Here is a 16,201-nt window from a genome sequence, read left to right on the forward strand (position 1 = left end):
TTTTTTTTTTGGCCAGACTAACAGCATGGGCATTTTAAACAATTTCTAGTATAATTCAGTCTCTTCATCTCTCAGTTGTATTCATCCTGAAGGCTCATTTCCTTGAGTGGCCTCCAGCCGGAATTCTGAATTTTAAATGAAAATGTAGTAACCAGAGCCAAGATGTGTTGAAGAATTAAGTCAAAAATATTCATTATGAGTAAAAACCAGAGAGCTGCATAAAACTACAGTAAGGAATATTCATTGACAATAATAGTAAGGTTCAGAATTGACTGAATATCATGAATTGCCTTTGATTGACAGACTACACACTGCCTAATATACTGGGATGTATTCAGTAGTTCTTTAAAGATGACATCAGGACATTAGGGTGAAAATCAGTTTTCTGTTTCACTCAGAGGATGCTACTAAAGTAATATGTTCGGTAAAACTTAATTTCAGTAGTAATGAAATCTGAGTGGTGCACTGTTCGATGCTAAATATTAGGTCATCTATACTCTCCCCATTCCACTTAATATCCAAATCTCCACGCTTTCATTAAGGGACACCTTTTTACCCATGTGTACATGATGCAAATTGAATGTTCACAAGGAATATAGACATGTGCATATGGAAATGTTGGTGGCTTGCTTCATGGAAAAATCTGTTTTTCCTGAGGATTCGCTTCACCGAAAGTTTTGCTTCCCTCTTATGTTTTGTGGTATGCCAAGGGAAGATTTCGAGCCAGAAAGTTTAATTTGTTCAGAATACAGTGAAGCAAAATTGTTAGCCAAATCCCTTCCCCTAAACTGAGGTGGCATGACCGGGGCTGTGTCTGGTCTGATTATCTTGTATTTTATTCCAGCACTAAGTACAATACTTGACACCCAGCAAATGCATAACAAATACCACAATTTCTTTACATGTTTTTAAATTCTATTGCTTCCCTCTACGTATTTATTTTAGTGCCTCTCTCCCCACTGAGAATGTGAGCGGATTTAGGGCCAGTATTTTGTCTACTAACTTGATTGTACTCTCCCAGGTGCTTAATACAGTGCTCTGTACAGATGAAATAATAAATATTACTGGTTGATTCTGGCAGGTACTCGTCAGTCATTTTTATTACGCTCTTACTATGTGCAGAGCAATGTACTAAGCGCTTGGGCAAGTACAATATAACATAGTTGAAAGACATTCCCTGCCCAAAACAAGTTTGCAGTCTAAAGAGGGAGATAGACATTAATATAAATAAATACATTAATAAATATCAGTGAAGTATTGGACCCTTAACCCAAAAGTACATGCAGAAGGTCTATGCTTAAATTCTATTTCTTTACATATTATACTGATGAACAAATGGAGCAGGAAAATGCTGTAGGCAGAAGGCCTCAGAAGGATTAAATAATTTTCCTTATATAAATGTGGCTTCAGACTTCAATTGATTTATATCTTACATTAACCTATTGCATCTTCTCCCAGGTTACTTCCTTTAACCTCATTTTCTAACTGACAAATCATTGTTTAGAAATGAGGGCACTACTTCTGAAAATGAATTTCAAATAATGTTTGTGGTTATAGTACTCTGCCCAGACATTGCCTTGAATTGGTACCATTTGTTAATTGGTTGCTTGGTGAATTACAAATCCTTCCTAATTCTATATGTTGACTTAGATGATTTAACCCATTTGTGTAATTAATTAATTGTCAGTATCTTTCCTGGGGTAAAGTATAGCAACACACATATTTAATCACTCATTAAGTCATATTTATTGAGGGCTTAGTGTGCGCAGAGCACTGTACTAAGCACTTGGGAGAATACAATATAACAAACAGACATATCCCCTGCCCACAAGGAGCTTACATCATATTTGTACATTTCCTTTTTGATTGCACGGAACTGAGTTGAATGGTCCAAGTGTATTACATTGCTCCCTTACGGATGCATAAAAATTCAGAGTATTAAGTATTTTATGGTATTTTGTTAAATGCTTTCTATGAGTTCAAGCATTGTTCTAAACCCTGGGGTAATTTTTTTTTTACCCTGGGGTACGTACAAGCTAATTAGGGTGGAAACAATCCCTGTTCCACATGGGGCTCAATAAGTAGGAATAAGAACAGGTATTTAATCACCATTTTACAGAAACTGAGACACAGAGAAGTTAAGTGACTTGTCCAAGGTTACACAGCAGGATGTTGACAGGGCTGGGATTAGAACCCAGGCCCTCTGACTTCTGGGCCCACTTTAGGCCACACTGCTTCTCATTTAGTGTAATGGATTACCTATTTATGATAGCCCAATAGTACGCAATTATTCTATCTATAGCAACCTATGAAAATAATGAGTTCATGTATACAAAAATTAGTATTATTTAAAGGTGTTCTCCTAATGGTGTAATAGGAGTTTTTTTTTAATTATTGGCCCAATTAATTTATAACCTTATTTATGTTCCTTTAAGAGATTCTAGTGATCACCGTGGCTCATTGGAAAGAGCACGGCCTCGGGAATCAGAGGTCATGGGTTCTAATCCCGGATCCACCACTTGTCTGCTTTGTGACTTTGGTGGTTAGGTGGTCCCACGTGGGGCTCACAGTCTTAATCCCCATTTTACAGATGAGGTAACTGAGGCACAGAAAAGTTAAGTGATTTGCCCAAAGTCACATTTGAGAGGTCAGAGACAAAAGACTATCTAATTGCCAATCCATTGTCATTCTGAAGAAGGAAGGTTTTACAGGAGTGACTAATTTCTTTTATTTTTTTGGACACTCATGATACATTCTTCTTTCTCCTACTAGCCTTTTGACTTTTGAGAATTGAATTGTTAATTTATCATGTCTAATTCCTAACAATAAAACAAGATTCTCCCTCTTCCTAAGGACCTGTTTTGTTCAGGGTGGGGATGGCAATTCTGAATCTGACCTGTTTGCACTTACAGGGGAGATATAGAAATATTAGGGTAGACTTAAATTGGCCAATTCTCTGGCGGTTTGAAACCTTAAATAAACATGCTGGTCTAAATTGTTCAAATTTGTCAGACCCAATCACTTTTGCCCACAATATCTTCAAAATGGAGTCTAAGGCTTATATTTAGGATGTGAATTACCTAGATAATTTACTAATGTTGATTGTCTTACCCTTTTAGAGCCAAGAAATGATATATCCTTGGGCCAGTGCATATTCCTCCAGAAATTGCAACACCAATGTGTTACTCTTTTGTCGAAAATATGGAGGTCCATAAGTTAATGTTGATGCCCTAAATGTCCTTTCTCCTCAAAATCAGTCAGTCAATGCTATTTATTGAGCATTTGCTACTGTACTAAGCACTTAGGAGAGTACAATGCAAAAGAATTAGCAGACATGTTCTCTGCCCATAATGAGTTTACACCAAATTCTTCTCCCTTTACTATCTTTGTATCTTGATGGAAAAATTCAAACTGGGGCTCCAAAGGACTGAAGTCATTGCCACTGTATATTTTGTACTTGATCGTTCACACTGTTCACATTTTTCTGAAGATTTACCCCATCAAACAGGGTGATTTTTAAATGTCATTGACATAAGCTCCAGCTTCAATTTCATTTCATTCAAGAAATGCATATTTGTTGTAATAGATACAGTTGGTTAATATTGTAATTTTAACCCACAAGGAAACAGACTCCGTGTTAAAGGAACTTGACAAGGGTTGTGGAGTATAGGAAAAGTTCAGTAGGGATAGATGTTATTTTATCTTAAAGGAAATAGGTTTAAAGTTCCCTGCTCTTTAAGGCCAGAGAATCCCTCAGTGTGGCAAAGTGTCCATAACAGTAAAAGGAGCTAGTGGTTATCTCATGGTAGCTAGTTAGCATGAATAGCAAACAGGTGCCAAAATTTGTGCAATCTGAAAGTCAGTTACCGATATCTAAATTGAGTAACTATCTCTCACCCGCTGTATCATTAAACCATTACCATCTCGCAGGTCAGAAATTTATCATCAACTCTATCGTACCTAAGTCAGCCATGGACATTTCATTCCACCTCTGGTACACTATTAAAAGTTTTACTATGTTGTTATTTTCTAACCCCCTGAGCCTGCAATCCTTTGCTAGTATGGTTACCAGGATTTCTGTTAATGATATCAAGTGTTTTATCTCTATTATTCACTGGACACAAATGGTATGGGTCTGTTCCCTGTTAATTCTTTTTCTTTTGGAAGTGAATTTTCCATTTTTTATTATTTGGAAATTCAGACTAGATATTTTTTCTATATTGATGATATCTATGCTTGGAAATGGTATGCCGAGCTCTTTGATTTACACTGGGGGCAGTTACAAGAAAATAATAATAATAATAATAATGGTACTTGTAAAGTACTGGGGAAGATACAAGATAATTGAGTTGGACACAGTCCCTGTCCCAAACGGGGCTCACAGCCTTAATGTCCATTTTACAGATAAGTGAACAGAGAAGTTAAGTGACTCGCCCAAGGTCACACAGCAGACAAGTGGCGAAGCCAGGAATAGAACCCATGACCTTCTGATTCCCAGGCCAGTGCTCTAATCATTAAGCCATGCTGTTTCTACACTAGACCATGCCTCTATAAGAGGGAGATATCTGTCTATCTCCATTTCACAGGTGGGAAACTGAGGCACAGAGAAGTTACGTGATTTGCCCAAGGTGACACAACGGGCCCCTCGTGGAGTCAGGACTAGAATTTGTGTCCTCTGACTCACTATCCCCTGCTCTTTCCACCCAGTAGAAGGATACCTAGACTGTAAACCCGGCGTGGGCAGGGATTCTCTCTCTATTGCTGAATTGTACAGTGCTCTGCACACAGTAAGCGCTCAGTAAATATGATTGAATGAATGACTCTGCTAGGAACTGCTGATGAAAGTCAAGCCTATTAGATAGAAACCATTCTATGGAAAACAGGGATAGTCTGGAGAACCTGGTGAGGGTGGATACCTTATTTATTTTAATTTGCGAAGCCTTGTAGTAGTAACAGGATTTATAAAGCAACGTTCTAAGCACTAGGTGGGTGAGAATTGGGCCCAAAGGGCTTATAAGGAGAAAATGCAGGCAAGAATCCTCTGAGTCCAAGGTTCACAGTCAGGGAATGTGTTTGACCTAAAATAGAGAAGCAGCATGGCTTAGTGGAAAGAGCACGGGCTCGGGGTTCTAATCCCGGTCCCGCCACTTGTCTGTTGTGTGACTTTGGCCAAGCCACTTAACTTCTCTGTGCCTGTTCCCTCATCTGTGAAATGGGGATTAAGACTGTGAGCCCCCCGTTGGACAACCTGATTACCTTGTATCTACCCCAGCGCTTAGAACAGTGCTTGGCACATAGTAAGCGCTTATCAAATACCATCATTATTATTACTCTTTAGGGCCCAGACCAATGTGTACCAGATAATGGCAAAGGGCCCTTTTTTTAGACTTGCATTTGCTGTGGAGTTTGAGGCTCCTCTCTGTTGCTGATCTTGTTGCATTTGATTCTTAGTTTTATTTTTATTGGTATTTATTAAGCACATACTATGTGCCAAGCACTATATGAGAAGCAGCATGGCTCAGTGGAAAGAGCCCGGGCTTTGGAGTCAGAGGTCGTGGGTTCAAATCCCGGCTCCGCCACTTGTCAGCTGTGTGACTTTGGGCAAGTCACTTCACTTCTCTGGGCCTCAGTTCCCTCACCTGTAAAAATGGGGATTAAAAGTGTGAGCCCCCCGTGGGACAACCTGATCGCCTTGTCACCTCCCCAGTGCTTAGAACAGTGCTTTGCACATAGTAAGCACTGCACAAATACCATCATTATTATTACTAGACCCTGAGGTAGATTTAAGCTAATCAGGTTGGACGCAGTCCATGCCTCACATGGGGCCCACAGTCTCAATCCCCATTTTACAGATGAGATAACTGAGGAACAGAGAAGTGAAATGACTTACTCAAGGTCATGCAGCAGACCAGTGGCAAAGCTAGGATTAGAACCCAGGTCCTTCTGACCCCCAGGGCTGTCCTCTGTCCACTGTGCCACACTGCTTCTAACTGGACGACTGCAGCGAGTGCTCTCTGAGGCTGTTGTACCTTTATGCTTTTCACACCACCTGAACTACTTTTGTGAGCCCACTGTTGGGTAGGGACCGTCTCTATATGTTGCCAACTTGTACTTCCCAAGTGCTTAGTACAGTGCTCTGCACGCAGTAAGCGCTCAATAAATACGATTGATTTTGTAATCACCTAATCCCTTCTATCTGGAGAAGGTAGTGCTTCTCATCCCGAACCAGTTTTTACTGGGGCATAATACAGGGGCGATGGATGTTTAATCATGGGGCGGCGGTGTGAGGATTAATTAGTTAATATTTGTAAAATCGCTTTGAAGATGAATAGTGCCGTGCAAATGCTAAGTACTCCCGAATCATTATATACGATCCTCTTTGAACCGGCATTTCATTTTGCAGTTTTCAGCTGTCTATTGGAGCTACGTTAGATTGGAGTCTTAGAGCCCTTAATCTGTTTGTGATGCAAGAGTGGTAGATATTCTGGATGTAAATAACTCTAATACTATCAGTGAGACTACCTTACTGCTTTATTGGCATTTTATAAACACAGCAGCTCTCATTTCCCTCTTAATACAAGTAAAGCAGAGGATACCCTTTCCACCACACCTCGAACATTAAAGCTAACAGAAATTTTCCTCATTGATCCATCAGTGGAATTTATTGAGTGCTTTACTATGTGCAGAGCACTGTACTAAGCACTTGGGAGAGTACAATCAACAGAGTTAGCAGACACGTTCCTCGCTCTCAACCACTTTACAGTCTAGAGGAGGGGACGGACATTAGTATAAATAATTTATAATGTGCAATATATGTTATATAAATTAAAAGCCACGTTTGCCCTTTTTGGTATCTGAAGACTGAGTGGGTCAGGTTGAAAAATAGGCCGGCCTAGTGGATAGAGCAGGGACCTAAGAATCAGAAGGACCCGGGTTCTAATTCCGGCTCCACCAGTTGTCTGCTGTGTGACCTTGGGGAAGTCACTTAACTTCTCTGTTCTTTAGTTACCTCAACTGCAAAATGGGGATTAAGACTATGCGCCCTACGTGAAGCAGGGACTGTGTCCAAACTGATTAGCTTGTATCTGCCCTAGTGCTTAGCACAATACCTGGCACATAGTAAGCGCGCTTAACAAATACCATTAAAACAAAGCCGGTATTGCTTCTAAACAAGTGGCAGCATGCCCCCGTGATATGAAGGATTGACGAGTAATGATGATGGTATTTATTTGCAGTGTGTTAAGCACTTTATTAAGGGCTGGCATAAATCCTAGTGTAGCAGATCATACACAGTCCCCTGCCCCATCAGAGGCTCACGGTCTAACGATAATTACCATGGTATTTGTTCAGAACTTACTAGGTGCCAAATGCTTTACTACATTCTGGGGTAGGTACAGGATAATAAAGATGGACACAGTTCCTGTCCCTCATAGGATTCATAGTCTAAAAGGTAGGGAGAACAGGTACTAAATTCCCGTTTTACAGATGAGGAAACTGAGTAGAGAAGTTAGCGTCGCTCAGTGGAAAGAGCCCGGGCTTTGGAGTCAGAGGTCAAGGGTTCAAATTCCGACTCTGACTTTGGGCAAGTCACTTAACTTCTCTGTGCCTCAGTTACCTCATCTGTAAAATGGGGATTAAAACTGTGAGCCCCCCTGTGGGGCAACCTGATCACCTTGTAACCTCCCCAGTGCTTAGAACAGTGCTTTGCAGATAGCGCTTAACAAATACCATCATTATTATTAAGTAATGTGCCCATGGTCAAACAACAGATAAGTGACAGGGCTGGGATTAGCATCCAGGCCCATGCTCTTTTCACTAGGCCATGCTGCTTTCATCCCCATTTTACAGTTGAGGAAAGTGAGGCACAGAGTGATTGTTACTTACCCATGCTCACTAGCAGGCATTTCATTGCAGTGGCCGCCATACCCGCTCTTAGACTTTGAAATCTAACAAATGAGCTGCCTCCACCCATCGATAGTAATTTAAAATCATTTTAAGAACTTTCCTCCTCCTGGTTCTTGTTTGCATCATAATGTATTTCCCCAAAGCAAGAATACTGTAATTTATTCAAGAGGCAACAAAATAAGTTTTGCGACATTTGAAACCTTTCTCATTCTTTGGTGGACTTTTGGAAGAGAAGCCTACCCCATTTAGTTCTATTAATCAATCTATCAGTGGTATTTAAGAGCTTACTGTGTGCAGAGCACGGCATTAAGCTCTCAGGAGAGTACGATACAACAGAATAGATAGACACAATCCTTACCCACAAGAAGCTTACAGATCAGGGAGGAGGCAGGCCTTAAAATATATTACAGTTGGATAGGTACATAAGTGCTGTGGGAGTGGGATGAAAATCAAACTGCTTAGGGGGTCACAGATCCAAGTACACAGGCAATGTCGAATGAAGGGCAAATAAGGGCTTCATCGGGGGTCAGACCAGTCTGAAATTTTGGGGTGCAAATTACTTCCAGCAGTAGAATTTGGCACTTTGGGTGAAGCATTTCCTTCACCTGTCCAGTAAGGTACCATTTGGCAAATTGCTGTTGTAGGTCCCTAAATAACACCCCCGAGCACTGGAAATGGTAATGTATCAAATAAAGGGGAAAAATGCCCATACCCGTAATTTTGAAATCAAAATAACTTTGAAATTTATGATGCTCTGAGTCAGCCAAGTGCAGTGTCTCTCTAGGTATAACCGTCGGCATAAACTAGTACAGTATAATGACATTTTCTAATTCCTTACAATGATTATATTACATGATGGAAGAGACCGTGATACCAACAATCAGTAACTTGCTCCCTTCACTTAAATGCAGAAGACGTGTTTTCAAAGGGTCCAATTTCCTACTCCTCAGAAGGTTGAGGTCAATACCTATAAGGTATATTGATTTTTTTTTTTAAACAAAACCATTCCAGTAGAAGCTCCTTGTTTTATAACGTGCTGTTGAGCCTCAGCAGAATTCAAAGGCTGATCTTTTCCCCAGCGTGAGACTTACTCCAGTGCTGAGGTTTTCCTAAGAAAATATCAAGAACACATCAGGCTGCTTATGCTGCCTAAACATGTTTAAATCCCTAAGCACAGTAAGTGATTGAGATTAGGGAAAACTGTTTTTAGTCAATTATTCTAGCCTAAACACCCGCAAATATATTAGTTGGAAGGGTCATCAACATTGTCATCATATTCTATGCACTTGGATCCGTACCGTTTGGACTATCCACCTCTGGACCGTAAGCTTGCCGTGGGCAGGGAAGGTATCTATCAATTCTGCAAGCACTCAATGAATATGACTGATTGATTGGCTTACATACGTATAAAATATATATTTAATTTATACTTTATTCATATGAGTGTTTGTCTCCCCCTCTAAACTGTAAATTCATTGTGGACAGGGAACACGGCTACCAACTCTATGTATTTTACTCACCCAAGGTGTTAATACAGTGCTCTGCACACAGTAAACACTCAAGAAGTACCATTGATTCATTCATTTGGTATCAAATTATCCCTGCACGTACAGTAATAATAATAATACTTGTGGTATTTAAGTGCTTACTATGTGCTAAGCACTGTTTTAAGCAATTGGGGTAGATACGAGGTCAGTGGGTTGTCCCATGTGGGGCACACAGTCTTAATCCCCATTTTACAACTGAAGTAACTGAGGCACTGAAAAGTCAAGTGGCTTGCCCAAGGTCACACAGCAGACAAGTGGCAGAGCCAGGATTAGAACCCACATCCTCCCAAGTCTCGGCTCTTTCCACTCAGCCACAATACACAACAGTCTAGCCCAGATCAGACTTGCGGAGGCAGTTTTCGTGTATTTGGTGGCCCATCTGTTGCCAATTACAAAGCAGGAGAAGATCACTGTGTGGTGCTTTGCACATAGTAAGTGCTCAGTAAATACAATTGAGTGAATCAATGGCCCAGTTGCAGTGCTTGCCTGCTGCATAACCTTGGGCAAGTCCCTTAACTTCTCCTTGCCTCAGTTTTCTCATCAGTAAAATGGGAATTAAATAACCATTCTCCCTTCCCCTTGGACTGTTAATCCCATGAGGAACAGAGGCTGTTTTTGATCTGATTGCATTGTAATTTCCCCAGCACAAAGCACAGAGCTTGCTTCATAGTAAACACCATTATTATTATTATTATTATTATTTCATTGATACCATGTTAATGACAGTTCCTGGTCCGGGTATAATCCTTGATCTCTGTGGTGTCAAGGATCTTTGAGGTCAAATGGAGAATTACCAGAGTTGCACTCTTGCTGTAGTCCATTTTCATTCATTCAATTGTATTTATTGATTTCTTACTGAGTACAAAGCAAGCACTGTACTAAGTGCTCGGGGGAGTACAATATAACAATCAACAGACACATTCCTTTCCCACAGCAAGCTTACAGTCCTTTAATATAGGGACTGTACCACTACGCAGAAGGGCCCCAGGTAAGGCCTCCTGTAAACAAATGGTTGCTAGGAGGAATGCTGTATTTACTCTATTTTCTGTATTTACATCATACAGTGGATGGAGCACGGCCCTGGGAATCAGAAGGGCATGGGTTCTAATCCTGGCTCTGTCACTTGACTGCTGTGCGACCTTGGTCAAGTCACTTCAATTCTCTGGGCCTCAGTTGCCTCATCTGTAAAATTGGGATTGAGACTGGGAGCCTCATGTGGGACAGGGACTGCGTCCAACCCGATTTGCTTGTATCCACCGCAGCGCTTCGTATAGTGCCTGGCATGTAGAAAGTGCTTAAAAATATCATTATTATTAGCATTATTACTATTATTATTATTATTACTACTACTCCCATAATTGCCTCTACTCCACCACTGCCCCAGCTCCCATTTTGAGGAGGAAAGAAAGGATTACTTTTTGTATCACAGTGATCAAGAGCAGTAATGGTGTGACTTGGATAGAAAGAGAATAAAGCTTAGAACGTGATAAGGCAGCTCAGATGTGTTCTCGCGAGCGATGGAGTTTCTTTCTTGAAACAGATAAACTCCTGGAAAGGAAGAGGGATCAGTGCCCTTGGTCTGCAGCGTTTGGGAGAGCATAATGGAAGCAAGAGCTGCATTCTCAAGGACCCTCTGACCTTCCTCTTTCTTCTCCTCTCCCTTTATTCTTCTCTTTTTCCCCTTAGTCCAAGCCTTAAATCTTATATAACCCCACGTAATGGACCCATCTCCGTACTGGGATTAGAAAAATGATCCTAAATGGGGCAATTATGTAGGTAATTATGGAAATGCTGGAGAGCGGGTAAATATTCTGAAACCCCATTAGATGTTCATTTAGTCAGTGTGTTGGGTGGAACTGGCCTTTTCGTAGCTTGGCGTGGGGAAATCTTATCATTGGAAAGCTGGTTCTGGTCTTCTTCCCTGTTCAAAATTAAATTGAGGCCAATTTTTAAACATCATTTTAGTGGATTAGCCAGCTACTGTTGGACATTTAGAAATATTGCTGGGCAGTCCATTTGCTGCCCAACTTGAGCACAGAAGGCTCAAGATATATTTGAGTTTGATCTTAATGTGAAATAACTGATGGTTTTCAGCAGATAAAAATATTTTCCTTCCCTTCCACCCCACCTTGCCACACTCCCTCGAGGAAGGTCCCAGAATGTGTGGCCTGAAGGCCCTAGACAGAGAGTTTAATGAAGCGAACGTCAAGAGCAACGTAGGAAAGACTTCTCTTCTAGCAACTGCGTCAGAACAAAGTCAGTCTGTCTGCTAGTCCCGACTGCTACTTCTTGTGTTTATCGGAACCGCTGTTAAGGCATGTATTGGCTTGGAGGGTGTGTTGATTTTTCAAGTAAACATTAGGATGTCTGCCAAGAATGTTTGGAAAGTAAGAGCACGGAGGCATTATGGGCTCTGTTTTGAGACCTGCTTGAAAGGTACTTAGACTGAATATTAATTGAAAATGATCAGAACTAATGACTAGTTTGCCCAAATGAGCTGCTTATGCTCCAGCAGCCATTACTGGTATTTGTTTAGGGCACAGCTTCTTTGTCACTTAAATTGGAATTCGAATGAAAAGTAAGAGCCGTTCAGGGCATTTTCCAGGAGCCTAATTGATTTGAAGATAGGACTGACCTTCTGGATTTGAGTGGGAATCTTCCAGTTTGAAGTGCTCTCCTCCTGCCCACTGGCTCTTTAAATGCACATTCTCCCTGAAGTGAGACAAAGTGCATGTAAAGGGCAGCCAATTGAGGTAATCAGGACCTGGCTCCCAATGCTTGGTTCAGGAAGAGTTCAGGTGAGGAATGCCAAGTTTCACTTGTTCTTGCTTGGAAAGTTGAGAAATTAAGTAGAACAGTATTTTCTGATTTATCTTGTAGCTACCTCATCACTTAGTACAGCGCTAGGCATGTAGTAAGCACTTAGCAAATAGCACAATTGTCATTATTATGATTACTACTAATAATAATCCCAATAACAATAATAATAATAATGATGATGATAGGTGGCCAGCCATTCAGTTTTATCCCGGACAGTTTGGTTTCATCTGGTCCCTCTCCCCGTCTAGTACGGATCCAGCAGTGTATAGCTCTGTCGGATATTTTATTTTCACTGAAAAGCCAGGGATTTTAGTGGAAGAAAATGTTAACGTACTTGCCCTCCGTACATTTTCAGCTTTTTAGGACTGTATGCTTTTAAGGTCATGGGTTCTAATCCTGGCTCTGCCACTTGTCTGCTGTGTGATCTTGGGCAAGTCACTTCACTTTTCTGGGCCTCAGTTACCTCTTCTGTACAATGGGGGTGAAGATTGAGAGCCCCATGTGGGACAGGGACTGTGTCCAACCTGATTAGGTTGTATCTACCCCAGCACTTAGAACAGTGATTGACGCACAGCAAATACCTAACAAATACCATCATTATTATTTATAGTCATTCCTACCTGTGGTCATCTTATTTGTTGTTTCTTGTTTGATCAATCAATACATGGTATTTATCGAGCCCTTATTGAGTGCAGATGACTGTGCTAAGTGCTTGGGACACTACAGTGTAATGGAGTTGGCCAGCACCATCCCTACCCACAAGGAAAATACGGATTTAGGATTAGAAATGATCACGTAAGACATACAACCTAGTCCAGTGGAGAAGTACAAGGCTAACACCAGGTTAAAATAGGTAAAGACAATACAGTGATGCTGCACATACCCTTCAAGAACACAATTGGCAGGCCATAGAAGCAGCATGGCTCAGTGGAAAGAGCCCGGGCTTTGGAGTCAGAGGTCAGGGGTTCAAATCCCAGCTCTGCCACTTGTCAGCTGTGTGACTTTGGGCAAGTCAGTTAACTTCTCTGGGCCTCAGTTACCTCATCTGTAAAATGAGGATTAAGACTGTGAGCCCCCCTGTGGGACAACCTGATCACCTTGTAACCTCTCCAGTGCTTAGAGCAGTGCTTTGCACATAGTAAGAGCTTAATAAGTGCCATTATTATTATTATAGGCCTCTACAAACATGTAGTAGGGAAAATAGACATAGGTGGATGATGGGAGCAGAGCCAGTTTACTCCATGTATCTGAGACTAGAATCTCTAATCTGTGTTTGCATCTAATTGGGTTTGGGGTTGATCCTTTCAGAGAGTCTCTCTGACTATAAACCAAGCAAACAGGCATTGGAAGATCCTGTCTACAGTTACAGCTCTGAGCAGATTTAAAATCTAAAAATACACTTTGGTAGTCAGTCACCCTCATCTTGCTCACATAATATGAATGATAGAAAAAACCTAAGTGCAGGACTGAGGGATTTGATCTGAGATTCAGATATGGATTTAGGTGTATGAACATATGCATCGTGTATAATTGAGAATAATAACAATAATAATGATGTATTTGTTAAGCACTTACTATGTTCAAAGCACTGTTCTAAGCGCTGGGGGGATACAAGGTGAACAGGTTGTCCCATGTGGGGCTCACAGTCTTAATCCCCATTTTACAGATGAGGGAACTGAGGCACAGAGAAGTTAAGCGACTTGCCCAAAGTCACACAGCTGACAATTGGCGGGGCCGGGATTTGAACCCATGACCTCTGACTCCAAAGCCCGGGCTCTTTCCACTGAGCCACTTTTAGTGTGGTCTAGTGGAAAGTATGTGAGCCTGGGAGTCCGAGGACCTGAGCTCCAGTGCCGGCTCTGCCGCGTTTCTACCGTGACCTTGGGCAAGTCACTTAACTTCTCCGTGCCTCAGTTCCCTCATCTGCAAAATGGGGATTAAGACTGTGAGTCCCACGTGGGACATGAACTGTATCCAACCTGATTAGCTTGTATATACCCCAGGGCTTGTTACGGTGCCTGGCGTGTAGTAAATGCGTAACAAATACCACTAAAAAAAAATGTACACGAAACTTGGGTGAAACGGGCATCAGAAGTGACAGGGTGAGGAGGGAGGAGCCCGAGCCCCTGTGATCACGTCTCCTTAGAAATGGAACATTCAACACTTCTCCAGACGAAAACCTGACTGTAAAAGCGGAAAGACTTGAGATAACAGGACGGTGGTGGCAGCTCCCACTGGCCTTCGTGTTTGAGTGACAGTCACGGGGTTTCATGGAGACTCCCTTCTGAAGACCCCAAAACTGAAGCCGGAGATCCCGACTTTTCTCCCATACCGAGTATCGGCATCCCCTCAACAGTCTCAAAAGGCACGGAGCGAAGGAATAGGAGAAATCCACTTCATAAGTGACTTAACTGACCTTCCATTACTTTCAACAATTTGTCAAGGGATATGTAAGTTGGGAATACAATATTTACAGAAGCAGCGTGGCTCAGTGGAAAGAGCCAGAGGTCATGACTTCTAATCCCAGTTCCACCAACTGCCAGCTGTGTGACTTTGGGCAAGTCACTTAACTTCTCTGGGCCTCAGTTACCTCATCTGTTAAATGGGGATCAAAACTGTGAGCCCCCCGTGGGACAACCTGATCACTTTGTAACCTCCCCAGCACTTAAAACAGTGCTAAGCGCTTAACAAATACCATCATCATTATTATTACAGAAATTTACCATGTTAATGTCTCTTGCAGAAACTATAGTTCCTAACAAAAAACTAAAAAAAGTCTATTAAATGATTTAGTGTTGTCCCTCTTTTTCTTAAAAGCATCAGGATGCAGTTGCCTGTACTGGCAACCATTTATGCCTTCTCTTCCACATCAAGGGCTAAATCTGGTGTTATTCTTATTACGTATTAGATTTATTTGTTTTTAATATTTTTCACCCTGAAAACTATCTTACTGTTCTTGCAGGCCCTACCCATATAGGGCCTGATTGTGCACTGGAGCTTGGGAAAATGACCCTTTGGAAGCACAGCCATATAATCCACACCTACTCTCAAAATATGCATATCCCGGAATTGATTTGCCAAAACATTTGTTTTCATTTCGATTTGTTTAAGCACGTGCCATTGTTGCCGAGTTGACGTGGCTACAACCTGCAGTTTGTGTCCGTGTTCTGAAGACATTAGTAATCTTAAAACACACTGGAGATTTATGATCTGTTTCAGACAGGTTTTGTTAATATTCCTTAGAGACCGTTCTCATTTATTAAAATGTCATAACTGCTCTTTAAGTAATAACTTTTATCATCAATTTCATGTGACAGAAGCTGCGTTTCTAGATCAACCGTGACTTCAGTTGTGTCACCTAGGTGTTAATGAACACACACTGATTGCCCAAGAAGCTGTCCTGTTTCATTTATGAAATGTTAAACCATCACCCCATAAAGCACATGTTTCTTGCCCACCATGATGAACTAATCTTTGTTTCCCACTGCTCCCTATTGGGCCAGGGAAATAAGACAGGTTGGGAATGGCTCACATTCACCCATTAGGGTATATCTTCCAATTATATTTTTGTATTCCTTTTCTGAGCAGTTTATTCCCTGATGGAGCAGTTTTCACTCCTACTTGCTATGTAGGTGATATCTCTAAAACATCCTGAAATCTTAATATTCCTTCATTTTTCTTTCTCCTCCCGTCTGTTTCCCAACTCTCCCAGTCATTTCCTGATTTTCATTCCTTCTCCTTGCAATGACTCCCCTGGTTTTTTTTTGTGGGTTTTTTTTCTCCAGTTAGACCCCATCTGTACTCATCATGGTCAGGGAACATATCTACCGGCTTGGGAGACTTGTAGTATACTCTCCCAAGTGTTTAGTACAGTGCTCTGTACTGTATATGTTGCCAACTTGTACTTCCTAAGCGCTTAGAACAGTGCT

The 16,201-nt window shown here is 41.4% G+C and overlaps 1 long non-coding RNA gene across 1 annotated transcript in view; it reads left to right on the top strand.

Annotated features, from left to right (window-relative positions):
- LOC119936394 overlaps positions 1–16,201 on the top strand; it is a 319,208-nt gene that overhangs the window by 147,621 nt on the left and 155,386 nt on the right. The window lies entirely within an intron of this gene.

Source organism: Tachyglossus aculeatus, chromosome 13, assembly GCF_015852505.1.
Source record: "Tachyglossus aculeatus isolate mTacAcu1 chromosome 13, mTacAcu1.pri, whole genome shotgun sequence".
Lineage (NCBI taxonomy): Eukaryota > Metazoa > Chordata > Mammalia > Monotremata > Tachyglossidae > Tachyglossus > Tachyglossus aculeatus.